Here is a 26878-nt window from a genome sequence, read left to right as displayed (position 1 = left end):
TTTAAAATTATAATTGTGGCCTTGTAAATTCTATGTCTTTAAAACATACACATCATTTCAGATATCATCTGAATAGTAGCTCAATTTGTTCCCTTCAACTTTTCCTGTGTACCTTGCTTTAATTCAGGGTCATTTTTAGACTTTGGCCTTGATTCTTGCTTTTAATCCTGTGATTGCCCTTCAATAAGACTGAAACCTGGCCTCAAAGTTGAATTATACCAAATGTTTAAATTGCCCAACTTCTTTGATATACTACAAATGTAGGTATTAAAATGTTTAGGGAGACTGGAATGATACAATGAATTTGTCATATGAAGTCTGGTCATCCATCCCTAAACTGTTTATAGAATGATTCAGAGGACAGTTCCCTCACCAAGTCTGTGAGAAATATAGTTCTCTCTGGGGAGATCTAACTTTTGTGAAGAGCTCTGTGATGGCTATCCTTTGTAGGCAGTCGATGAGAGTGGGAACTGCTACTATTGAACTGGGCTCTCTGAATTCCATGTGGATGAAGGAATCCCCCCCACATGTGCTGGGGCCAGGTGACAGCACTTAATTACGACACAAGGTAGGAGAGATTACCACAATGGGCTGAAGAGCCAAAGTAGCAATCAGATGGTCTGACTGGTAAAAATGTTGGCATTAGTTAGTTGGTCCTACTGTTCCTAGATCCAAAATAGATGAACAACCCACCACATGGATGGAGTCTGACTTCATTTGTATAATTGAAAACCTCTAATTCAATTGAGCAGAGATCTGACTTGAAATCATCAAAATAGAGAGTCATTGCTCCTCAGAAAAGCATGAGCTGCTTTATAAATCCAGAATCCTTTGGTTGAAGCAGAGGATGGCCCCAAATTTTGTACTGTAAATCTTCCTCTTAACCTTCTGCAAAGGAATGTGTGGATATTACCAGGCTGACTGTACTTTGAGGTAAAGTAACCAGACCCTCTTTGGTATTATTGCATACTGGCTCTAACTTGACACAAAGGACACAGTGATTCACCATCCAAAGTAAGAAAATAGGAAGTCAGGTGATTGAGGAAGTCTTGGCTTAGGTCCATCTTGCAATGGTTCCTCCAAAACACCTTATGGTATTTTCCTAGTTTCACAATACAAACATGCAATAAACATACTTAATAACTATCAGAATCTTCATACTGGCCCCTTGAACTATGAAATGAGGTTTATTATAGTGGAAGGAGCCAAATGGAAGTGAGATCAAATGCCTCTACCTCTAAAAATAGTAATCCAAAAGCAACACCACAATTCTGAGGAATTTAAGTGATAATCACAAAGAACTTGGAAAAATACAGGGGTGGTAATTCTTAACACATTCCCATTCATCTTGCCTATTAAACCTGTTAAGAAGAGAGAAGGATCTTATAGAATGATACTGTACTGTAACAATTGAATGGTGACTACAATTGCAGCTGCTGTTCCAAGAAAAAAACAACACATCCTCTGACACATAATATGCAGCTATTAGTAAATGATTTTAAGTTATACCTGCTAGTAAAGACCATCCAAAGTTATTTGTTTTCAGCACAAACAAACAAACAAAAGCAACCTTTTACATGTTATTTAAAATGTAAAGACTGTTGTAATATACATGTTACACATCTGAAATTTGTTCATTCAGTTTTTTATTTTCAGGGTATTTCATAGTTTTTTGAACCTATTAGGGGAGTTTTAAGCATGTTTATCATTAGAAACCCTAATTTTATCACTCTCCTGCCATATAATTTTATGCCTTATGCGCTTATTGTAAGAGGTTTTAATATAATATTATGTAGGTATGGTAAGGCCAACAGATTAGGAGACAATTGCAATTGGAAAGATAGTTTGTTAGTCATATGCTATGGTCTGAATGTTTGTGCCCTCTCTCCATGTTCGTATCTTGAAGTCTTAATCCTCAGGGTAATGGTGTTAGGAGGTGGGGCCCTTGGGAGGAGATTAGGTTATGGGAGTTGAGCCCTGATTAATGGAATTAATGCCCTTATAAAAGAGGTCTAAAAAAGACCCCCTTGCTGCTTCCACTGAATAAGAACACAGTTAGAGGGTGCCATTTGTGAAATAGGAAGCAGGCTCTGACTAGGCACTGAATTTTCCCATACATTGATCTTGGACTTTCCAGATTCCAGAACTGTTGGAAGTAAGTTTCTGTTATTTGAGCCACTCAGCTTATGGTATTTTGTTATAATAGTCCAAATAGACTAAGACAATATAGTTCCCTACAGGAAGGGAACCCCATACTATGGAGGTCCACAGTGGGAAGCAGTGGAGTTGATCAAGTGGCCTCTGGGGCATAGTTGTCTGGTACTTGGCCCAGGGGTGATAAGGACAGGTGAATAGTGGCCTGCAGTGTGAAAGCCTGACAATTGAGGTGTTGTGGGCTTTGGATTGGTTGGGTTAAATTTGAAAAACACATTCCTGGGTGAGTTGTTTAGGATCTCTAAGAACTGACTAATTCCCTCCAAGGTCAGCAAGGCCCCAAATGTCAAAGCATCACAATACAGAAAATAAAAGAAATGGTTAATACTGTACTGGCAATATAAATGGTAGATTAAATAATTGTCCTTATCTGTGATAGGAGAGCAAACATATTTTTAACTTAGTAATATCACAGTTTAGGAATTAGGCATCGCTTCTATTAAATCTGTGATGAAAAAATATTTTATATTGTCAACCTAAATTCAAGTTGTGTTAAAACTGAGTACAGACTAGTGCCTAGGTCTTTTCACTTTATTTAAAAAGAAAATCATATTGAAGTGTTTTTTATAGTCAGTGTTTGTTGTTCATATGTGTTTGGACTTTGGGTAATTGTGGGTGTGAAATGAGTGTCAGAAAAAGCCTTGCAGTCTTTGTACTTTTAAATGCTTGTGGATTTCGCTGTAATTTAAGGTCAGGTAAACAGAGAAAAAATTCACAGCTTTGAAATTGCCAAGCTATTCATCAAGGAAATGATGTTGGAGCTCGATTTTTGGTTGGAATAGGAGGTAGAGTAGGCCATTTAGAAGCCCTATATTGCAAAATTCCAGTTCTCATTCTTTCTCATTTCCTAGTCACAGCTATCTAAAGGTTTTCCTGATTGCTCAAACGAAGAAGTCTAACTAATTTACAGAATGGAGAATTAATAAAGTGTTAAGATGAAGGAGGATATTCCATGCAAATATATTTAAGTTTGGCTTGTTAAGCTCCATGGATCTATTACTTTCTTTATGATTTGTATAGAAAAATACATTCCACAAATTATCCAGAATACGATAAAATAAAACTTAGAAAGCGCTGGTGTTTTAGAAGCCATTCATTTATGTAGTCATTCACTCTTTTATTCAACCAATATTCATTGATTACCTGCTGTGAGCTAGGTACTATTCTATTTGTTAGGAATTTAACGCTGAGGATGACAAGCAGGAACCCTGTCAGGATGGAATTTATAATCTCATGAAAGTAGATAGAAATATATAAGTAAAGAAATAATTAAGCAAAATATCACTTTCAGGCTAATGATAAAAGCTATGAAGGAAGTAAACAATATGATAAGCACTGTAGAGAGCAATTGAAGGAAGAGATAGATTTAAGCAAAGTGGAAAGGTAAAGTGTCTCAGAAGAGGTAACATCTGCATTGAGGCTTGAAGTATCAGATCTTATGGCCTTGAGTCCTTAGACCAGAGGCCAAATTATCATAATTGAAGAGGGAGACAGAAGCTTGGTAAGAAAGAGTATTTTGAGTACCATGTGATCCCATTGAATGATTTTAAGTAGGAAGTGACACAATCTGACCTTTTGACAAATTAAGAAATAGTGTTTTACTATGCTGTTACTCAAAGTATCATTATGACTATTTCTCTAAATAATTTAAATTAAGTATAATATTATGCTTATATGAAACTATTAAGCTAGGATTTATAGATATAATACAATTTTTATTTGAATTTTTCTTTTCTTGAATGTACAAAGGAGTGAAAAATGGCTTCCCTCTACTATTCTAGGTTCCTTGGCTGGGTTATGAATTAAATTGACATAAGACAGATAAAGGAGAAAAATCATATTTAATTACATACATATGAATGGAATGCCCCACAAAATATGAGACTCAAAGAAAGGTTAGATGATGAAGCTCATATAGCATCCATCTTAAGCTAGAGAAAGGAATAGTGGCTTGGGACTTCTAGGGGTGGTTGTAGTGATATAAATTATGGGAAGGTGAGGGGAGGAAATATATGGTTACTAAAGATTTTCTTGTTATGCAGATAGAAAGAAAGTCTCTTCAATAATAAAAAATAATAAAAGTTGGAGCAACCCTCAGAGGAATAGGTGATGGTCTGGGCTGAGGTCAACCTCTAATCTCCTCTCTTGTAATCTAGTCTTCTCTCCTGTAATCCACTCCTGTAATCAATCCCAGGTTGATAAGATTCCCTGAAGGGGATTCATGACAATTGAGTTCCATTAGGAGGATCCATCTTTAGGCAGATTAAGGGGAGCTGAGAGAAAGCCTTTGCCTACATCAACTATTCCCCAAGTGCCATCAGTTCAAAGTAATCAGCATACCAAAGTGTTACATTTTGGTGTGAAGTTTCCCGAACTCCTTCAAATGCAAACTTGAATGGCAGAGAAAAGACTTTACTATCTGGTATGCAGTTTATTTTGGACCTACATCTTAGATAAGGAATTCATATTAAAATCCAGCTTTCATTTTTCTTAACCAAATTATTTATCTTATATCAATTATGGTGCTTTCAAATGCAAGCAAGAGATACTGTGATTCAAACCAACTCTACAAATAGCCACACATTACCACACAGTGAGTGATAGAATAGCCCCAAAGAACAGGCTAGTTGAATTTCTGGCTGTTACTCTGTGGATGCCCTTGACTCTGGCCTCACTATGTTGGTTTAGCCTTTAGATTAACTTCTATTGTGGTCACAGGATGGCAGCCAGTAGCCCTAGAGGCAACAAGCCTTCCTTATTCACACCTACTAGGAAAAGGAGAAAAATCTATTTCTTAAATATGAAAGAGAAAGGTTGTTCTAATATATGATTACCTAACCTATTAATAAATAATAGTCATTAGGTCATGTTATGATTTGCTAATGTTTGGAATCCTGGAATAATTACAGGAAAAAGTAGTGGAATTTTAATGACTGGTTTAATTTAACAGATGCTACAGTATGGAGCTAGGCATGTTGTGAGATTTCCTTGAATGGGGAAGAGTTGAATTCCTCCCAATTGTAATGCCCTCTCCCCTCAAAAATCAGTGTCCTAAAAGAAAAAAAAATGGGAGATAAATTTTGATTAAGCAACAAAATGTATTTGATACTTAGTTATAGGGAATAGTTTTAAGCTGGACATGACTTCAAAAGACATGGATTACATGCCTAAATATGTACAAGGCAATGCAAAGGCTAACCAGAGTATAAAGATAAATGAAGTAAAGTCTAGTAGAAAAGTATAGATTTTTAAAATGATAGGAATTGACATCTGAAAATGCTAGAAATACATCTGTGGTTTATTTCCCATTGGGCCACTCTGCCCAAATGTGACTGAAGATATGGAAAAATTTGCACCTTAGAAAAATCATATCATTTTTATTCCATAAATATTGTTTTATACATACTAGTTTGAATTTGGGAGTTTTATTCCTTCTTCTTCAGCAATATCTATGGAATATTGCATTAAAAATATGAACTTTAGAGTCAGATAATATAGGTTCAAAAATTGATTCTACCTACCCCTTGATAGCTGTGCCACTGTGGTTGGGTAATTTAGCCTCCCAGCCTCCTCTGACATAAATGTTTATATAATACCTACTTATAATATAAACATAATATATTACTGTTGTTATGGATTATCTTATAATTTTGGAATTCTTCTACAGTTTTGACATCCTGTGGAACATTTCTCCCACCTGTTTCTGAGACACTTGGATATTTAAGGGTGCTAGAACTGCTTTTATAGATATATCATCAATAAGTGATTTTGAAGACTATATTAAAATATGCCTTCCTATTTATATATTTGCTGGTTCCTCATAAATACATTAGATTATGTAATTGATTCACTGATGATGCTGAAAAGGCCTGGGACACTTTTGAATAAGTTTATTTCTGGAAGCAGATGGTTTAATTTGTTTGCCACTGTCTTATAGGGTTTTGTCACCACTTTTTTGAGTGTCTCTGGGCTTTCTAGTGCTAATGCTATTTGTTCATTACAATTGTTTTTAGACATTTTCTAGTTCAAACATGTTTTCTTCTGCTTCTTTTCTTTTCCTTTTTTGATGATGAGAGTTAATTCCATTCTGTTAATTACACTTCAAAGCATCAGGCTCTTGTGGCACACAAGGCTCCTAATGTTAATAATGAATAGCTTTATATATTTTTAACAATTGAAATTCTTAAGCAACACATTTAAACAGGACATTGTTTAAAGGCTTTTATTAATATTTAACTGCTAACAATTTTTACAGTAACTTCCTGAGTCTTTCTAGAATTAGGATTTGCTAAAAGCAATTCCACTGTGCCAGCATAGCAGTATGCTCAGCTAATCGTTAGCATCAAGAATATTTTTAAATTATCCATTGTAGAATTTATTCTTGTTTTGTTTGTTTCAATGAATCCTTCTCAATATCGTTTCTACTGCTGATTTTTCCTGCTGTACAATCTGAGAATCGATATTTTGACTAAAGCTTATTTTCCCTTGCTCACTAAGGTGGTTAAGGAAACATGCTCTAGAAATTTAAACTTTTCCATAATTTCCAGAAGTATCTGCTATTGGAAATCACAATTACTGGAAAGCAATATAGGTAGCCTCCATCTATGAATAAAAGAAATAAACTAATAATTTAGGATTTCAGTTTACTTCGAGTAGATTACCTGTTTCTTTAAAGTAATTTGATCAGTAATTACTATAATTATTATTAAAATTTGCCTTGATATTGTACTTATTCATTCACTCAGCAGATATTTATTGAGTTTTTGCTAATATACAAAACAAAGTGCTAGGTATTATAGATAAAATAATGAGCAAAATATATGTGACCTTTACATGGAGCTATAGGCTAGTGAGGGAGTGTCAAAATATCGAGGAACAAGTTTCTATGAGTTTGATAGTAAATAAATTGATCTGATTCGCTTACTTGATATAATGATTGAGCTAATGGAGGAATAGGGATTAGTTTAAGAGGGAAGTAAAGAATCTTCCAGTAAAGAGAGATGATTTATAGAAAAGACCTTTGATGTAAGGGGCATGTGGAACTAAAGACCATTTGTGGGGCTGAAGGAAAGGGTATGGGCATGAGAAACATGGTAGAAAGAGATTGTAGGTTTGGGTGGGAGCCAGGCCATGGGTAATGTTGTGATTCATGTTAAGACACCTTGTGTCTATCATGAAAGGAATCACAGGCCACTAAAGAGTTCCATAAGAGGAGGTACCATAACCAGATTCACATTTTGAAGCGGTCACTCTAGTTGTATTTCTTAACAATAGATATTCATCTGAATCTAAATGCTATTTTTTTCTCTTATTTTATGTTTTCTTTTCTATTTTTTCATTTACCCAAGACATTTAAATCATATAAATATATGTGTTTTCTTCGTTGATTCTTTTTTTTTCCCACAGATTATATAGATTTGCCATTTGATTGAAGGCTCTACTTTGAGCAGTTGAAGGTCACATATTTTAATATTTTAGTCTTGAGATAATGAAGCTTGATTCAGTCACAAAGAACCACATGTACTTTCCTAGGGACAAAACTAGCTCTACATGATGTTGCTTTGACATTTGATTAGCTGCCATGGTCCTCCCCCCCTTTGGCTGTTACTGATATTTGAAACATTTTACAAATTTGCTCTTTATAATAACATCCTGTCTATCAGCTAGTTTCAATGCTGAGATTTGTGTATGCAACTCCTACTGAAATCAATGTCAGTTCTGGGAGCCACTCCAAAAGCCGACTTGGCTCAAAGTCTACAGTGGTCTATAGAGGTGACTTCATTTACTCTTTGAGTTTGATAGACATAGACTATTCTTAGAATGCATTTACTGAAAATATTAATATGACTGAGATTTAATGAAAATAATAATGGCTATTTTCATGTCTACCACCTACAGGATGCTAGATAGATTAAAGAGGTTCATTCTTACCTATTTCCCCATACCTAAATTTTTCATTCAAATGTATATAATGAGATATTTCAGAAAAGGGATTTAAAATGCCTTATTTAAGATTTTTCCATTTTCTGAGGTTCTACCACCAAAGTCCATGTCAATAAGGCCTTTATTTTTGGAAGCTGATTGAAGAATTCATTTTTTTTTATACCTACTTTTATCAATAAGCACACAGAGAAACACATTTACTTGCCAGACTGTATCTTTTATGGGACTGTTTTTTTTGTTACTATAAATATATTTTTTTCTTTCATTTTTGTGTCCCCAGCCTTCAATATACTTCCATAAGCCCTCAGTGAGTGCTTGTTGAATGCATAGAGGGAGTTTAGGATGTTAATAAATGGAAAAGTTCATAGTGATTCTTGCATAAATAAGCATGCCCATATTAAAAAAGAAAAAAATTATTACCATGAGTAGATATCATTTATTGTTGAATAATGAATATAGTGAATATACAAGTAGATAGGTAGATGGTATATGGACTTTAAGGTATAAGGAACACTTGAAAAATGTGGAAAAAAAACCTTCCTATATGTGTTTGAGTGAATAAAATAATACCACACCTAGGAAATCCATATGTTTTCCATCTTGTAATCATTATTAAGAAATAAGTTTAAAATGAGGATTCTTTAATAATAAATAGTCAATTGCTTAAAAATGTGATTCCCTAATTTGATTTTCTGGCAAGATGTATTTGACTGACTACATACTACACAAATATGTTTTCACAGCTAGCCACTTTGATAAAAACCAGAGTGATTAACAAAAATCCCTAAACTTATACACTGTTAAATACATAATTAACTTTGGGAATAGAAAAAAAAATAAGGGTAATTTTACATCTCTCTGATCTTAAAAATCACCAGTTTCCCAAAACTCTATGTCATACACTTTCTAGTCATCTTCTTGCATCATCTCTTGGACAAATGCCTCAAAAGAATTATGCTTGTGTTAGCTCTTCCCATTTTCTCCAATGCCACTCTTTTTACAAACTGCAGAGTGGTAAGCAAAATATCAGATCACTAATCATTTTGTGTGTGTGTGTTGAGGACATTTGCCTAGGCAGCACACTTGGTTTCAAGGTTTGTGTTCATTTAAGTGTGGTCGAGGGGGCAGCCAGGTGGAGTGGGTGGAAATCTTTCTAGGTGAGAGGGACTTCTTTACATTAAGCCGAAAGTTTTTCCACATAAAGATGGCATTATAAAAAGTCACACCTCTAAGGGTAAGGGTGGAACAAAATTAAACTCACCTCTATACCACACCACTGGGGAAATGCAAAGAAAGCTGCTTTGGGGATGAGAAGAATAATGAAAGAAAAAATAAAATAGAAACACTACCCATTCTTATAAATATTGGGATATAGTTAGGCCTTCACATGGATTTAAACATCTGTATGCAACAACTATTTGGATGGGAAGCCCTTATGCTGTAAAATTGGTTTGAAATTGGTTAGACATTTTGACAGTGAAAGCAAAATAAGTACATTCTGTACTATATGATCTGATTCATATTCACATATGTACACACACACGCACACACATATACACATATAACTGGCACAAAAGTTAGAGATAATAGTTGTTCCTATCACATGGTATACTCTCTAATATTTTCTGTTTTATTATATTTCATAAGAAAATACTGGCTGTGACTCATACAACTGATTTCTTAAACCAATAATGGGTAGTATTGTACAGTTAAAAAACAGTGATCTATAGGAAGCATATAGAAATGATAGCCTGTATCATATTAGTCTTCCTTACCATGTTATTGGTTATGGTTATTTCTAGAAAAGTAGTCCCTTTGCTTTCCTTTAAGCAAAACTGCATAACCACTTATGTTTTCCTTCTACCTGGTATAAATCACTTTACTTATACAAGGTATGACATTATTTGAACTGTGTACAAGTTTACCTATATCTATGTGTGCCATTTTGTCACAGAGAATCAATAAACTCCTAATGTTTAAAAAAACAACAAAAACTTATAATTAACTATGGTGCATTTTCTGGGAAAATAACTGTAGAGGACAATATTGGTATAAGCCGCAAATTTCAAATACAGGGTGTGAATTACATAACAGTAGTGTATCCAACTTAGATCGCCTAATTTTGACATCAATATAGTGAATATATAAGAGAATGCATTTTTTCCCCCTTGGAAAATACATATTGAAGTATTTTGGGGTAAAAGTGTATGATGTTTGCAATTTCCTCTCAAGTGGCAAATGATTCAGGAAAAGATGTGTATGAGGATGTGTGCATGTAGAGGAAGAGAAACAAAAAATAATCAAACTAAGGCAAAAGGTTAACACTTTGAATCTGGTTAAAGAGTATAGTGGAGTTCTTTAGACTGTTCGTGCAACTTTAATGTAGTTTTGAAATAATATAAAAATAAGATAAATCAAAAAGAAACACATTTCCATATAACCTGTAGTTCATGGAAGAAATCACAATAGAAGTTAAAAAGTGATAATAAAAAACAGTGCTTGTGGAATATAGTTTGAAAAAACATAGTGGGAGATTTTCAGTTTTGAATGCATAGCCTTAAACATTCCTCTCAAGAGTTTAAAAAGAAGAACACTGATTTTCCCCCTTGAAATTGAAGGAATGAAATAGTAAAGAACAGAATTAATGAAAAAGAATAATATAGAGAATCAACAAAGTCAAAATTTGATTCTTTGGAAAATCAAACAAAATAGAAACCTCTGTCAAAATTCCCCTAGTAAAAAAGAGAAGACAAAAATAATATAATTAATCAGAAATAAAAAGAGAGATATCACCAAAGATGTTGCAGACTTATAATAGATTTATAGAGAACTTTAGGAACAACTTGATGGTAAAATCTTAAATATTTATATGAATTGAGTAAATTTCTAGAAATATATAATTTACAAAATTGGAATAGAAAAAGAAAAAGATAATATAAAAGAGCATGTACTCATTCAAAAAATCAATGAATAGATTAAAATATTGAGAAAAAACAAACTCCAGGTCAAACAGTTTCCATGAAAAGTTTTATAAATATTTAAAGAAATATTTCTAAGTTTTCCAAACTTTTCTGGAGACAGTTGGGAGAAAAAATAATCCTCTATTTTAGGAGGGTGGCAAAAATTTCAAGCAAGCCTATAGCAGTGAAAAATCACAGGTGAAACACATTTATGAACTAGAGGTATGCCTCCTAAATAAAATATTAGAGGAATAAATCAGCTATATATAAAAGTACACTATGTGTGGAAAAAATTGATTCATCCAAGACATGTAAGAAAACTTCCTCAATAGGATGAAGGATATCTACAAATTACCTACAGCATTGAAAACTTGGAACCTTTCCTTTTGAGATCAGGAACTATAACAGAAAAATTGTCTACTACCACTACTTTTATTTAACATTGTGCTAAAGTCTTTTCCTGGACACTGGAGTAAGAAAAAAAATAATTGAAAGAAATATACTGTCATATTACATATTGATGTGATTATCTATACAGAAAATTCAAGATAAATAGTACAACTGATAGAAAAGCTTAGCAAGCTTGCTAAAAACAAATGTCCAATAATCCATTGCACTTCTAAATGTAATAAAAATTAATAGCCAGTAACATATGCCATATAATAAGTCTAACAAAGACATGCAAGAAATTCTATGAGAAAAACTATAATTTTAAAAATCCATAAAAAATCCAAAAATATTGATGGAGAAATATGTCATAATCTTGGTTGGAAAACTCAAATTTGTTTAGAGATCAGATATCTTCAATCTGAATTATAGATCAAATGCAATCTAAATCAATCTAAATACAGATGTTGACAGTTTTATGCACATTTATATGTGCATATGTGGAGAGGGTGAGTATTTGTATTAAAGATGATTCTAAAATATGTAAGCTGAAAATGGCAGATATGAGTCTAGATATTCTTGAATAAGAAAACAAAGGAAAATAAGAGGATGTGCTCTATGACATATCAAGATTTACCAAAAAGCTATAGTAATGAGGAGAGTGTGCTATTGATATAGGGGTACACAATAGAACAGAGAATTTAGAAATAGAAATATACATATCTGGGCAATTGATACATATCAGAGATGCAAAACAGAGTGGGAAAGGATCTGTTTTTTCAATAAGTGTATTGGGGCAATTTTCTATTCACTGAAAATATAAAATATCACTTGTATCCTGCACCATTCATTAAAATATATACTTAGATTATTCAAGTCCTTAATATGAAAGTTGAAGCAGTGAATTTGTTAAAAGTTAATATATCAGAATGTATTAATGACCTCTCAGAAAGAATTTTCTTAAAACATAAGCACAAGTCATAAAGATAAAGAAGGGTAAATTTGATTACATTATAATTAAAACTGTGTGTATAAGTAAAGATATTGCAAATAGTCTGAAAAGACAAGACACAAAGTAGACTAAATCATTTGTGACATATGGCTTACAATTAATATTCATTATTTATAAAGAATTATTATAAATTAATAAAATATCAGATAACCTAATAAAGAATACAAAAGTCCTAGATAATCAATTCATACAAAAAGTTTAAATAGGCTATTCACTTATGGAAAGCAATCAGGCAAATGCAAATGAAAATCACAATAAAATAAAAACCATAACATGGATAAAATTGGCAAAAAAAAATCAGAAGTCTAATAATTTTAGGTATTGGCAGGGTTATATAAAATAGGAATAACTATATTCTGCTATAGAAAATTTTTGACACTCTAATATTTTTATTATATTTTCTAAATATTTATTGTTATTATATACTGCTATGGTCTGAATGCTTGTATATTCCCAAAATTTATATGTTAAAATCTTAACCCCTGAGGTGAAGGAATTAGGAAGTGGGGTCTATGGAGAGTGATTAGGTCTGAAGGTGAAGCCTTCATGAGTGCAATTAGTGCCACTATAAAAGAGGCTCCAGAGAGATTCCTCTCCTTTTCCACCACGTGAGGATACAGAGAGAAAGCTGCCATCTGTCAACCAGGAAGCAGGCTCTCACCAGACAAATCTGGCACCTTGATCTTGGACTTCCTAGCCTCCAGAAATATGTGATACAAAATTCTATTGCTTATAAGGCACCCAGTTTATGGTATTTTGTTATAGCATCCCAAATGAACTAATACACACACAAAGGAAATAAGGAACAATGTTATCTCATGAGAGGCATCAGCAGAATAGTAGACACATGTAGAATATTTGTGAAGAAGAACAGAAGATATGAGTGGAATGGGAAAATGCATCTGGGAATGTGTAGTTAGAGAAAGTGATTTTACTATAAGACTAATCAGTATGGGGATGAGTTTTTTCTCATAGTTTTAGCTGTATGAATGGAGGCATAGATAGACTGAGAATTAGTGCTAACCAGGTTGTGATTTAGACAAGTGAGTCCAAGAAAGCCAAAGTGGGGCAAGAGAAGGGAGTATGTATGAATGAGAGTGTTTATCATGTTGGACCATAAACTTATACTTGGTAGGAAGAAAGTGAGAACATGTTGCGATGTGGTGGAGGAGGTGAGGGAGAGTGAAAAGGTGGCAGGATGAATGGATTACAGATATTGGTGGGGTCAGAGATTGTTGCACATGGGAAGGTGAAGGGAAACAGAAAAGAGATGGCAGGGAAATGGAATGTATGAAATCGAGACCAAAGAGCGATTGCCTCTATTGTTAATGATTAGACATTCTCACAGTACAATTATGAGAATGAGATAGGGTGGATGACAAGATTATTTGAAAGGAACAGGTAAGGAAAACAATTCTGGGGTATCGGATATATTATTTGCCTACATAAATCACTGAGAAACACAATAGGAATGATTTTGAGAGTGTGCAACTATGAGTAAAGGCTAATTTTTTTTAAGGTGGAGTATTCCAGAAGGCAGGAAACAACAGCTATAGAAAATAATATTAAGCTGAAGAGCCTGTAGTCTAAAATCTAATAGTCTTTAGACTATTAAACTGTAGTCTAAAGGTTACAGTGGGAAAAGTTGCCATAGCTGAGAACCATGTTTCTATTATAATAAGAAATTCTAGAGAATGTTTCCATAGAAGATTGAGGCTAGCAGGCATTTTGCTTTAAAGATGGTACTAAGTGGACACATAGGAACTACAGTAATTGGGTTTGGGGCAGGTGGGAGGGGGGAGGGGGGCAGGTATATACATACATAATGAGTGAGATGTGCACCGTCTGGGGGATGGTCACTCTGGAAAATCAGACTTGTGTGTGGGGGGGAAGGGCATTATTTGAAACCTTAAAATTTGTACCCCCATAATATGCTGAAATTTAAAAAAAAGATATAAAATTTGAAATGGGCTATGGCTTAGACAGCTCATATCTTATATAAATTATATCTTCTCAAAAAAATGATTGACTATTTTAACATAACAAAGGTTAAAATGAATTTGATCTGCTGACTTTTTACCATTACACAGTATAAAATTTATAAAATTTATATTTTATAATAATTGTTCATGTGGTTGAATAAAATTTATTTTGCTCAAACACCAATTAGAAAGATGTTGGAGGGATTTTAGTATTCAAGAACATAGATTCTCAGATGACTTAAAAACCTATTTAAGCCCAATGAGACAGTAAGATTAATTAAGGAATCATTCTAAGCTTATATTACACACCTATGGTAAATTATGCAATGCAATGTTTTCTCAGAGGAAGGTGTAAGAAGAAAAATTTGTACCTCACAAAAGGAAAAGGCTTATTCTTTTTCTAGGTAATTTTAAAGTTTAATTATGTTAAATAAAATATAGTTTATTAAATATAAATATATAAAGGATTTCTATAGTGATTTCTCTAAATAATAAAAATTCTCTCAATTTTTGAGTTTTCTAATTTTAGTAAACTAAACATATTTCCTTCAATAAAAATGTTAATTTATTTCTGAATTTCATAAAATGGATATATTCTAACATTAAATTTTTTGTTCACTGTTTAAAGTTGTTCTTTTGTGTTCTTTCAATAATCAATTAAATTATTTATTTAGAATAACTGTCATAATGTAAGGAGACCTAGGATCATATATCTATAAGTAAAATTTAAAACATAAACATTCTTGCTGAACACTTGTAATCTGATTAGGAAGAATATAGTTATGCCTATAAGAATGAGGAAAAGAACAATTATTATTTTGTGGTATGATGAAAAGAAAGAATTTGGAAAGAGAGAGAGAGAGAGAGATCTGTATTTCATGGTGTAAGCTAATTTAATCTGGGTACTGAAGAACATTAAAGAACAGATCAAATTTGGATAAGTGTTATGAGGTAAGATGATTATTTATGTTGGAAAATAATGTGAGAACATAGTCATGATATGTTTGGTGAAACTAAGCACATCAGTGTATTATAATCAAAGGATTCATACCGAAGAGCCATGAAAGACAATGCAAGATAGAAAAAATATGGTCAGGTGATTTGACAGCATAAGATGCTGAGCAAAAGTAAATTAATTTGGTACAATAAGTAATATATTGCCACTGAAGTATTGGGTTAGTACTAGAATAAACCCATTATTCTACTTAGTTAAATGGATTTATTCATGTAATGGATTTTAATTATATAATTATATTGTAGAACATGTAGACATATATTCAAAAATTGAAAATTTTCCTGTTGTCTTAAGTCAGGGTGAAAAGTATATTACTTAAAATAATTATAGTAATGGTAACTAAATAATAGTAATCACTTATTGAATGCTTACAGAATTTCAGGCACTGTGCTAAGGGCTATTTATATATTAACCTGTTTATTCCTAGAAAAATCCTTTTCACAGATGAGAATATAGCTATATATCCCACATTCTTTATTTCTACCCTCTAGTATAGCTATATGAGTTTTATAAGTAATCCTGATACTTATAAAATAGAAAAAATATAAATATCTATTTTCAATATTTTCTCTCTATAATTTGAATTTATTTGAAAAAATTATTTTCTTGCTCATTGTTAAAAGGTCATTTTTATTGTGAAGACATCTGCATCTTAACTGTGTTTTTTTACTCAAAAAATATCTGTTATTATATATGAAAGATAGCCACCTATTATTAATAAAACATGCCAAGAATTTTGAATAATTGCTTTTTTCCTTCTTGTTCTGGTAAAAGAAAAATTAAACATTTATCTTAAAGATGAATACAGCTCTAATTTTCCTTACCATAAGATAACCATAAAAATTCTGTGTGATACAAATGATGTTACTCACTGTTTCATTGTGACACATTTTAAAGTTTCTAACATATTTCAAGGTCTGTATTATATAAAGTCAGCTTTTTTGGCTCCCATATGTAAGTGAGAATATGCAACAGTTGTCTTTCTGTGCCTGGCTTATTTTACTTAACATAATGAACTCCAGTTCCATCCATATTGCTGCAAATGACATGATTTCATTATTTTTTATGGCTGAATGCTATTTCATTGTGTATATGCACATTTTCTTTCCATTCAGCCACTAATAGGCACTTATGTTGATTTCATATTTTGGGTATTATAAATAGTGCTGCGATAAATATGGGAGTGCAAGTATCTCTTTGCTATATAAATATTTTTCTTTAGGATATATACCCAGTAGTGGGATTGCTGGATCATATGGTATTTCTCTTTTTAGTATTTTTGAGGAACCTCCATACTATTCTCCATAGAGGCTGTACTAATTTATATTCTCACCAACAATGTATGATAATTCTCCCAGTCTCCACATCCTTGCCAGCATCATTATTTTTTGTCTTTTGATTAAAGCCATTTTAACGAGAGTGAGATGGTACCACATTGTAGTTTAAATTTGCATTTCCTTGATAATTACTGATGTTGAACACTTGTTATATACCTGTTGGCCCTTTATATGCTTCTTTTTGAGAAATGTCTATTCAGATATTTTTCCCATTTTTAAATAAGATTATTATTATTATTTTTGCTATTGAGTCATGTTTCTTATATATTCTGGTTATTGATCTCTTATTGGATGGAGAATTTGCAAATAATTTATTACTATTCTGTAAATTGTCTCTTCACTTTATTGTTTCCTTTACTGTGCAGAAACTTTTTAGCTTGATGTAATCCTACCCATCAAGTTGTGTTCTAGCTCTCTGTGCTTTTGAACTGTTGCCCAAAAAAATCTTTGCACAGACCAGTGTCTTGGATCATTTCCTCAATGTATTTTTCTAGTTTCTTCATAGGATCAGGTCTTAGATTTATGTTTTTAATCCATTTTGATTTGATTTTTGTATAGGGTGAGAGGTTGGAATCTAGCTTCATTCTGTATATGGTTATCCACTTTTCCTGGCATAACTTATTGAAGAGACTTTGCTTTCTCCAATGGGTGTTCTTGGAACCTTTGTCAAAAATGAATTGGCTTAAGTGTGTGAATTTATTTCTAAGCTATCCGTTGTGTTCCATGGGTGTATGTGTCTGTTTTTATGCCAATTTATGCTACTTTTGTTACGTGTCTTTGTAGTGTATTTTGCAGTCTGGCAGTGTGATGCCTCCAGATTTGTTCTTTTTGTTCAGAATTGCTTCATCTATTCATGTCTTTGGTAGCTATATACAAATTTTAGGGTATTCTTTTCTAGTTCAGTGAGTAATGTCATTGTCATTTTGATAGGAATTGCATAGACATTTCATTTTTTGTGGCCTCGTCGATTTCTTTCATCACTGTTGTATAGTTTTCCTTGTAGAGATGTTTCACTTTTATGGTGACATTTATTCCTAGGTTTTTAATATATTTTGAAGCTATTGTAAATGAGATTGCTTCCTTGATTTCTTTGTCAGATTTTTGACTGTGTATGGAAATGCTACTGACTTTTGTATATTAATTTTATATTATGCAACTTTACTGATTTTTTTCTTAATTCATCACTTTTAAAAACAACAGTTTTTTTTTATTTTTTGGTACAGTCTTTGGTTTTTTTCTTAATATAAAATTATGCCATCTGTGCACAAAGAAAATTTGACTTTTTCCTTTTCAATTTGGATACTCTTTATTTCTTTGTCTTATCTATTAGTTATGGCTAGGACTTCTGTATTATGTTGAATAAAGTAGTGAAAGTGGGTATTCTTATCTTGTTCCAGATCCTAGAGAAAAGGATTTCACTTTTTCCTGATTCACCATAATGTTAGCTGTGGGTTTTTTGTATATGGTTTTTATTGTTTTGAGTTATATTCCTTCTATACTCAGGGTGTTGAGAGCTTTTCTCATGAAAGAGAATTTAATCTGACGATTTTTCAGCTTCTATTGAAGTGGTAATATGGTTTTTGCTCTTGGTTCAGGTAACATGATACAGCACATTTATTGCATATGCTGAACCATCCCTTGCATCCTAGGATGAATTCCACTTGATCATGGTGAATGTTCTTTTTAATATGTTCTTGAATTCAGTTTGCTAGTATTTTGTTGAAGATTTTTGTATCCATGTTCATCAGGGATATGGGCTTATAGTTGCCTATAATTCTTTCTTTCTTTCCTTCTGTCTCTCTCTCTCTCTCTTTCTCTCTTTCTTTCTCTTTTTCTCTCCTTCTCTCCTTCTCTCTTTCTCTCTCTCTTTGGTTCTTTCTTTCTCTTTCTTTCTTTCTTTCTTTCTCTTTCTTTCTTTCTTTCTTTCTTTCTTTCTTTCTTTCTTTCTTTCTTTCTTTCTTTCTTTCTTTCTTTCTTTCTTTCTTTCTTTCTTTCTTTCTTGTGTCCTCATCTAGTTTTGGTATCAGGGTAACACTGGCCTCATAGAATGAGTTTGGAAATATCCCCTCTTTTCCAGTTTTTTTGAGTAGTTTAAGTATAATTATTATTTATTTTTTATAAATGCTTGGTAAAATTCAACAATGAAGCTATCAGGTCCTAATCTATTTAATGGGAGACTTTTCCTTGCTATTTCAATCTTGTTATTGGTGTTTAGGTTTTCTATTTCTTCCTGTTTCTATCTTGGTAAGTTGTATGTATCCATTTCTTATAGGTTTTCTACTTTGTTGGCATATAGTTGTTCATAATAGTCTAATGAGCCTTTAGATTTCTGTATTATCATTTGTTACATCTTTTTTTCATTTCTGATTTTATTCATTTGGGTCTTCTTTCTGAGATATTTTTTTTACAAAAGTGAAGCATGACTTTACAAATAGCACAATTATGTTCATGTTGGAACATTTTAAATGTAAACATATTATAGAATGGCACTGCAGTGGTGATGGCTATTTTATTTAGAGATATTACCACTTTAATCTCCTAATTATCACCAAAGAAGAAGGGAAAGTTCCTTAAAAGCAAATACAAGGGAATTGTCACTAAGGAATATTGAAAGTGGTGGTGCCTTATTTCTTCCAGCAAGTACACCAAAAGTAAGGGTTGGTGTATTATACATCCATTAATCTTACACTGCTCTAGATTTTAAAGAGCATGTTGAAAAATACTAATATACCAGATGGTGCATCTCCTCTATGTTTTTACCGTCATTCTTAATAATAGTAGAATAATATTAATATTAACAAAAATATTCAATGTATTTATTTACCTATGACTTTCTCTTAGATTTCAAGATAATGGAGGTGAAAATTTCTCTCCTTTTTTTCAACAGGTAAATGTTATATCTTTGAAGAAAAATAACATATATCAAAGGTATATGATGTTTAATGTTTTCTTGAACATTTATCCAGATTCATAGAAGAATTATTTTGATCAACTTTTGACAAAAAGTTATTGTGTTCTCTAAATCCATATTCTTTTTTCTTGGACCCCAGTCTCCTACTTTCTGTCAATTGCTTGCAAGCAATTTTCTGTCCCTTTATTCATTCTGACCAAATATGTATTAGAGTTAAACTAGCAGGATGGAGATGTTAAAGATTCCAATGGAGGTGAATAATGAATAATGAATAATGGACTTAAGAATAATTATTTGAATGTGTTTGGAAAGCCCCACATTGACTAATGGCCCATATTTTTTATTAGAGTTGGTAATTATATTTCAAAAATTTGGCAAAATATGTGAGGAGAAAATATAAAGACCTCTCGCCCTACAAATAGCCAACAAAATTTGTTCCCTCCTGCCAAACCATTTTCTACTCTCCTGGCGGCTCAGTTTACACAGCTCTCCTGTATTCCCTGATGCACTTGGAACATAGCATGAACCTTAGGGCATTTCCATTTGTTGTTTCATTGCACGGGATGCTCTTTCCTGAATACCAGCATGTCTTTACTCCTTGCTTCTCTATTTTAAGGTCTCTGGTTCTCAGGAATTTTTTTCTGAATACCTTATCAAAAATAGTTTCCTGTCCCCTATAGCTTTCACTGTATTCTATCCAGTTATCCTGCTTTATTCTAGCATCATTTATCTCTGACAAAAGTAATTTCACACACACACACAAACATATGCATACCCACACAGACAAACACATACACAAGCTGTCTCATTCTAGTATAAACTGTTTGTTCATTGCTTTATCTCTAGTGCCTGGTATGGACATTTTATTTAGTAGTTGCACAAAGCATATATGTTTAATAAATGGATAAAGGAAAGAAAGACAGAAAAAAGGAAAAGAAAAAAAATTTATTTTTCCTTACACTTCATATTGCAAACACATTTTATACCTTTGATTTCATGTTCCATACTTTCTAAAAGTTCTAAGCTTCTCTTATACTTTTGTCCAACTATACAAAAATATGATCGTGTTGCAGAGTTCATATCACGCTGCACTGTTTCACATTTGAGATCTACAGCTCATTTCCCCTGTGACATTCTTTTTTTCCTTTTCACTAGAAAATCTGCTTTCTGCCTCAGTTGAAACTTTAAGTCATGGAGGTCTGTGTTCATCACTCCTGCTGGAACTATTTAAAACTTCCAAGAATCCTACTGGTCATGCCATCCATCAATGATCACCCCACCTACTCCCCGACCTCTGCTCCCTCACAGCACATTGCAGTCTGTACCTTTCCAGCTATTACTGCATTGCATGCTGTTCTTAATGGTTTGTTTGCTGCTTCACATAAGTTGTTCTTAATTCCCCAACTATTTTGAGAATGAGAGCTGGCCAGAGACTTAGCCTTCTATTCCTCTCATGTGGGACACATCACAAAATAAACTGAAGACATTAAATGTTTTATTCGTGCATTCAAAGTGAACTTGCTCTAATACTTCTCACCTCAACATCCAACAGTTTCAGTTTCATGCTCTCCACTGAGTGATATCCTTTTTTCCCCAATCTGTCAGTATTATTCAACACAGTTTATCAATATCTCTCTGTATCTCTCACAGTTGGTTTTCTTATGGTTGCATTGGTCTGATATTTATTTGATTTATCCAGATGCTCTATCTAGTATCACCACTATTTTTTCTTCATTCTTTTTTGCCCTATAATTGAAGATGGTCCATATGATTTAGAATTTTGGCTTTCTTCCATTGCCTATAATACTTTACATATTTGGTAAAACAATGAATCCCTTAAGTTCAGCGACTTTATTTATGATTATTATAATTACATCTCTTACTCTGCTGTCTACCTTTATTTTTCAATGTATATATTTGTAATTACCTAATATGTGCCAGACTCCATACTCAATATCTCATTTACTGATGTACCTTTAGTGTGAGAACAATGGGATTCTATAACTTGAATAAAGACAAAAGAAAACAAGTGCTGGCAAGGATGTGAAAAAAAGACAGTTATTGTACACTGAATGGTCGGAATGTAAATTAGTACAGCCATGATGGAAAACAGTATGGGAGTTCCTCAAAAATTAAAAGTAGAACTACCATATAATCCAGCAATCCCATTGCTAGATATATAGCCAAAGGAAATGAAATCAGTATATTTAATAGATGTTTACACTACCATGTTCATTGCAGCATTATTCACAATAGACAAGATATAAAATCACCCTATGTGTCCATTAAGGGATGAATGGATATAGAAAATGTTGTATATATAAACAGTGGGATATTACTCAGACATATTAAAGAAGGCAATCCTGTCATTTGTGATAACATGGATAAACCTGGAAGACATTATATTAATTGAAATAAGCTAGGCACAGAAAGGCAAATACCACATGATTGGCACTTATACGTAGAATTTAAAGTAACTGAACTGATAGAAGCAACAATGGTAGAATGGTAGTTGCTAGGCATTTGGGGGGGGATTGGAATATGTTGGTCAAAAATTTCTAACTTTCAGTTAGACAGGAAGAATAAGTTCAAGCTATCCACTATATAACATAGTGATCATAGTTAATAACAATGTATTACATATTCTTGAAAATTGTTAAGAGAGTAGTTTTTAAGTGTTCTTACCACACACAAAAAAATAACTATGTGAGGTAATCCATGTGTTAATTAGCTCTATTTAGCCTTTCACAATGTATACATATTTCAAGACAACAAGTTGTACAAATAAATATATATAATTTTTACTTGTCAATGAAAAAGTAATGAAAAGAAAGAAAAGTAAAAGAAATTAGAAAAAACAGAGCAGAACAGAATAGGTTAAAATAAGGTACATTAGCATGCTTCACAAGCAGTAAGGGTAAATATTGTTTTATGAAACGTTGTTATGGGAAATGTATTTCTTGCTATGGTTTGTGGCCCAAAAAGTTTAAAAATCATTGATTCAACCCATTTTATTCTTTAGTTTATGAGGCTGCTAAGCAAGACTTTTTTTTCTTTTGTGTATTTGTAGTACACATTATCTTGAATGATTAGACATTAAAAAAGACGTGAATCATAGTTTCTCAACAAATACACTTGTATAGAAGATGTTGAAGGGGCTCAGAACTGGCTACTAACATGAAAGAGGCTGATATTGCAAACATTTTTGATGTGGAGTAGTGCCTTCTCCAAGGCTCCAAATAAAGTGGTTATTATAGTCATGCTGCTTCCTTACTTGGCCTCAGTCCTTCTTTTCCCCAAGTCTATATAAACATAGATACATAAAAATCAAAGGTATTGTTGAAATCAGGAGTCATAGGGAGTGCGGAGTTCTTGGTAACATTCTAATCCCTCACCCCACTTTTGAGGAATTTGCAGATGCATTGAGTGGGGTGCAGACAGACGGAGAAATTGATATATTCTTTAATTGAACATTCTCTGCCTTCTTATATAATAAGTTAGTTGCTCTTAATTTGTTTTTTTCCTTGAGTGGGTGAAGCAAAGGGAAACAGTCAGCAAGTAAGTGTAAAGTTTTTAGTTGGACTAGATGGATTTGGACTTTTAAATACCTAAAAGTGATCTAAAATCCATGAGATTTTTTTCATGATAGTACTGAGGGGGAAAAAAAGATTAGGCATGACATAGTTGAAGACAATGTTAGACAGAAATAGAAATTTATTTTTTATATACAACAAAGTTGAAAGTATTCAATATATCCACTCATTAGAATGAATGAGGTGTGGAAGATAGAATTTAATATAAAATACACTCTCCTCAATACGAAGTAGTGGAAAGTTCATGGACTTTTTAATTAGGAACATTAGAATTTTAAAATTTGAATCATGACTCTTCGGGTCTTTAGTTGTTTGACCTTGGGCAAGTCACTCATCAATTAAATTGTTTTTAATCTATAAAATGGTACCCTAAAATTTTACATCAGATTAGGATTAAATAACAGGCATCTTGAGATACCATATATAGCAGCCTCTCAAAACTTCACAGTTCCTTTTATTTTATTTTATTTTTCCTCCTTCTCTGAGAATTGGTACCTGAAATAAGAAATTATTTCCATAAAACAGGAAAATAAATTATATATTCAAAATATAGTATGTGACTTCTCATGAGGATCAATGTGATTTCTCTGGAGTCTGCAGAACAGCATTTTCTTAGGCTCAGAGTTTGGAAGGCAAGACATCTAGACAATGGTCTAATTTGGGAGAACAACAATTTTTATCTGAGTAAATTAGTCATGTAGCTAGCAAAGAAGGATAAAAAATTAGGTCAGAGGTGACGTGGGTGGGGTCTCATAGAACTCTCTTCTCAGAGTGAGAAAACATTGGCATAAATGTCATTCTACATAGTAGATGTCAATGATTGCTGGTCATTAGCCTCAAACTTTAACTTCAATTAACAACAAATAATAATTATATAAGCTACATTGTATCTTTGAAAAAAATATATCCGCTGAAATTTAAGGATACTGATGGTTTGTTCCAGAAGTTTTAAACTAACAACATAAGTCCCTTCTTAAACATAAAACAATAAGAATTACTTGCTGTGGTATTTGAAAAATTAGTCTTCTAGGTAGATCTTTTATTCCATTTCACTAAACCAATCACCTTATTTTTAATTCTATTTTCTTGCCATCAAAATGATGAATAATATCTCTCAAATTCATTATGCTGAATAGTATAACCAAAAATTATGTGGCTGACCTAACGGATGCTGTGCACACAGTTTGGGGGATGGGCATGCTTGTCGGGTGGTACAAAGGCAATTTATGTAACCAAAGCGTTTGTACCACCATAATACTCTGAAAATTTAAAAAAATCTTTTTAATTAAAAAAATTTAAAAAGCAAAAAAGAAAAGAAAATCCGCATAGGACTTTTGACTCCTTGAAAACTTAACTACTAGCCTCCTGTTGAACAGCAGCCTTATTGATAAACAGTCAATTAACAACAAAAAAAAGAAGTATTAAAATTCTACTTTATTCCAAATGAACTAATCAGGAATTGTTAAAATAATGGAAAAATCTTGGAAGAGGAAAGTTGACAAAACATTTCCATTTACCGATAGGTAATTTAGCTTGGTTCTATAGCTTGGGTCTATCTAAGTACATGGATTTGCTACTCATCTTTCATTTTAAGAAGTTCATTTGTCATTTCCTTTAAATCAGTGGTTCTTAACATTAGATGCATATTATAATATCTTGGAAAGATTTTTACATTTATCAATGCTGAGGGCCCACATGCAGAGATCTTTAAATTTATCAATGCTGAGGACCCACACGCAGAGATTCTGCTTTAATTGGCCTCAGCTGGAGCATGAGTATCATTTGTTTCCAGAGCTCCTCAGGTGATGCTAATACAGACTCAGGACACCCATTTTTCCAAAGCTTCCTTCAGTTTTTTCAGAAATGGTGAGTGGTATTATTTTTTGAGATATCAGATCTATTCACATTTCTGATAGCATATTCATGCAAGATTGTAATATGTCTACTTATATATTGATCTCTTTGATCTAGATTTAGGAATGTCTCAATAGCAGAAACTGCATTAACTAACTCTCATGTGACTCACTGAATGAGGATCAAAGGTTGTGATGTGTGGATGTACATGAGAGGTAATTTGTAAAGGTTGGTACAGATATTAAGGCAGTAATATTATAAATAATGCTTTGGGAGAAAACAGTTTTAGGTAGATTTGATATCTCCTTTGATGCTTTTGCTTTTTAACTTATTCCAATTTCTCACACAGAAATAAGGATATCGGCTTTAAGATTTATTTTCTTCATAAAAATAAGAATGAGATTATATCACTGAATCAAATAGTCTCCTTACTTAAGGAAGAACTAACATACATTCAGTTGCCTGGTTAGATTTTCCTTCTTACTTAATTGCTATTATTGGAAAGTTAATCTCATTAAGTGATTAGATGATAAGCTTTAAACTTTTATCTATGCTGACGATAAATGCAATCTAATGTCAAATCAGTATTTTAAAGCAAATATGGAAATAGTTTGTACATAGTTTAGAAAATCTGGACAATACATATACTCATCATCCTGAGTGGATAAGCCTTCTCATTGCCTCTCGTGAAAGTGTGACCAAAGTTTAGAGGTCTTAGTTCAGGTGGAGGAGGACTCTGATGGGTCAGAACAAAATAAAAATGAGGATCAGAACACTTCTTGTGAGTGACTGAAGAAGGGGTGACATCAGCGCTCAAACTTTTATCATATGATAAATTGCTTGCCATGCCTCAGATACCTGCTTTGGCAACCTATTAATATTTCTCACTGTTCCGTCGGCCTACTCAAGCTTCACCATGTTAGGCCTTGCCATGTCCTAACATACTATGAGCAATAAAAGGAGTATCGAAAGAAAACAATATTGCTATGAAAATTTCTTTTATAATTTCATACTTCCTAAAGACATGTTGTGAAAATGGAAGAAAAATGTAATCAATCCAATATACTACACATTCCTTGTAGTTGAATTATGTGCAAGTTTCTATTATTTACAGAGCGGTAAAAGACAAAATGAAATACAGCTCTCAGATAATACTATCATTCAGGAAATCAGAACAGGGGGCTAATCTGTAGGATTCAGCAGGAAACTTAAAAACCCCAGAAAAATAAAAGTTCTAGAAAAGCAGAGGCACTTGTTATGGACCCAAAACTATCTTCAGTATAACTGCATATATATTTTGAGGTCTACAAATTGCAGGTGATAGGCTAGGAAGCATTCAGTGACTCTTCTCTTTGACATGGATGTCAGTAGGAAGGACCCTCTCCAAAACAAAAAAGAACTGTGATTTTAAAGTCAGGAACAGAAAACCCTGCATTTATATCACTTAGGTGCTTGTTAGCCTGGAGAATCATGAGCCCTACACATTGAATCAGAACCTCTAACTGCAGAGCTCTGGAATCTGCATTTTAAAGCTCTCATGGGTAATTCTTCTGTATATTAAACTTAAAAACTATTCTCTTAGTTTGCAATTGCAGATATGATTTTGGAACAGGAAATAGGAGATCTGAATTGTAATATAAGTTCATCCACTAACTAAATTTTTTTAAGGC

Source organism: Microcebus murinus, chromosome 13 (assembly GCF_040939455.1).
Source record: "Microcebus murinus isolate Inina chromosome 13, M.murinus_Inina_mat1.0, whole genome shotgun sequence".
In the NCBI taxonomy this organism is placed as follows: Eukaryota; Metazoa; Chordata; class Mammalia; order Primates; family Cheirogaleidae; genus Microcebus; species Microcebus murinus.
The sequence above is the reverse complement of the archived record's forward strand: the minus strand, read 5'-3'. Positions refer to the sequence as shown.